Consider the following 2,683-nt stretch of genomic DNA (forward strand, 5'->3'; position numbering starts at 1 on the left):
TTGACTTTCATTTGATTAAATTAGTTTGTAGAATGTATTTGACTTTCATTTGATTCCAATAGCTTTGATTGAATGTGTTTGACTTTCATTTGATTCAAATAGCTTTGTTTGAATTTGTGTAAATTTCATTTGATTCAATTAGCTTTGTAGAATGTATGACTTTTATTTCATTCAAATAGCTTTGTTTGAATGTGTTTAACTATCATTTGATTTAATTAGCTTTGTTGAATGTATTCGACTCTTATTTGATTTAATTTGCTTTGTTTGAATGTATTTGACTCTTTGATTCAAAAAGCTTTGTAGAATGTATTTGACTTTCATTTGATTCAAATAGCTATGTAGAATGTATTTGACTTTCATTTGATTCAAATAGCTTTGTTTGAATGTGATTGACTTTCATTTGATTCAATTAGCTTTGTAGAATATTTGACTTTCATATGATTCAATTAGCTTTGTTTGAAAGTGTTTGACTTTCATTTGATTCATTTAGCTTTGCTTGAATGTGTTTGACTTTCATTTAATTCATTAGCTTTGTAGAATGTATTTAACTTTCATTTGAGTCAAATAACTTTGTTTGAATGTGTTTGACTCAATTAGGTTTGTAGAATGTATTTGACTTTCATTTGATTCAAATAGCTTTGTTTGAATATGTTTGACTTTCATTTGATTCAATTAGCTTTGTAGAATGTATTTTACTTTTATTTGATTAAATTAGCTTTGTTTGAATTTATTTAACTCTCATTTGATTCAAATAGCTTTGTTTGAATGTGTTTGACTTTCATTTGATTCAATTAGCTTTGTAGAATGTATTTGACTTTCATTTGATTCAAATAGCTTTGTTTGAATGTGTTTGACTTTCATTTCATTCAATTAGCTTTGTAGAATATATTTGACTTTCATTTGATTTGAAAGCATTGTTTGAACTTGACTTTCATTTGATTCAATTAGCTTTGTTCGAATGTGTTTGACTTTCATTTGATTTAAATAGCTTTGTTTGAATGTGATTAACTTTCATTTGATTCAATTAGTTTTGTAGAATGTATTTGACTTTCATTTGATTCAAATAGCTTTGATTGAATATGTTTGCTGTTTGAATGTTTGACTTTCATTGATTCAATTAGCTGAATGTGTTTGACTTTCATTTGATTCAAATAGCTTTGTTTGAATGTGATTGACTTTCATTTGATTCAATTAGCTTTGTGGAATGTATTTGACTTTCATTTGATTCAAATAGCTTTGATTGAATGTGTTTGACTTTCATTTGATTCAATTAGCTTTGTTTGAATGTGTTTGACTTTCATTGATTCAATTAGCTTTGTTTAAATGTGTTTAACTTTATTTGATTCATTTAGCTTTGTTTGAATGTGTTTGACTTTCATTTAATTCAATTAGCTTTGAAGAATGTATTTGACTTTCATTTGATTCAAATAGCTTTGTTTGAATGTGTTTGACTTTCATTTGATTCAATTAGCTTTGTAGAATGTATTTGACTTTCATTTGATTCAAATAGCTTTGTTTGAATTGTTTGACTTTCATTTGATTCAAATAGCTTTGTTTGAATGTGATTGACTTTCATTGATTCAATTAGCTTTGTGAATGTATTTGACTTTCATTTGATTCAAATAGCTTTGATTGAATGTGTTTGACTTTCATTTGATTCAATTAGCTTTGTTTGAATGTGTTTGACTTTCATATGATTCAATTAGCTTTGTTTGAATGTGTTTAACTTTATTTGATTCATTTAGCTTTGTTTGAATGTGTTTGACTTTCATTTAATTCAATTAGCTTTGTAGAATGTATTTGACTTTCATTTGATTCAAGTAGCATTGTTTGAAAGTGTTTGACTTTCATTTGATTCAAATAGCTTTGTTTGAATGTGTTTGACTTTCATTTCATTCAATTAGATTTGTACAATGAATTTGACTTTCATTTGATTCAAATAGCTTTGTTTGAATGTTTTTGAATTTCATTTGATTCAATTTGCTTTGTAGAATGCATTTCACTTTCATTTGATTTATATAGCTTTGTAGAATGTTTCATTTGATTTATTAGCTTTGTTTGAATGTGTTTGACTTTCATTTAAATTAAAAAGCTTTTTTTTAATGTGTTTGACATTGATTTGATTTTAAAGGCTTTTTGAATGTGTTTGACTTTCATATTATTCAATTAGCTTTGTAGAATGTATATGACTCTCATTTGATTCAAATAGCTTTGTTTGAATATGTTTGACTTTCATTTGATTCAATTAGCTTTGTAGAATATATATGACTTTTATTTCATTCAAATAGCTTGTTGAATGTGTTTCACTATCATTTGATTCAATTAGCTTTGTTGAATGTATTCGACTCTTATTTGATTTAATTTGCTTTGTTTGAATGTATTTGACTCTCATTTGATTCAAATAGCTTTGAATGTATTTGACTTTCATTTGATTCAAATAGCTTTGTAGAATGTATTTTACTTTCATTTGATTCAAATAGCTTTGTTTGAATGTGATTGACTTTCATTTGATTAAATTAGTTTGTAGAATGTATTTGACTTTCATTTGATTCCAATAGCTTTGATTGAATGTGTTTGACTTTCATTTGATTCAAATAGCTTTGTTTGAATATGTGTAAATTTCATTTGATTCAATTAGCTTTGTAGAATGTATATGACTTTTATTTCATTCAAATAGCTTTGT

The sequence above is a fragment of the Chenopodium quinoa genome, unplaced genomic scaffold (genome assembly GCF_001683475.1).
Source record: "Chenopodium quinoa cultivar QQ74 unplaced genomic scaffold, ASM168347v1, whole genome shotgun sequence".
NCBI lineage: Eukaryota > Viridiplantae > Streptophyta > Magnoliopsida > Caryophyllales > Amaranthaceae > Chenopodium > Chenopodium quinoa.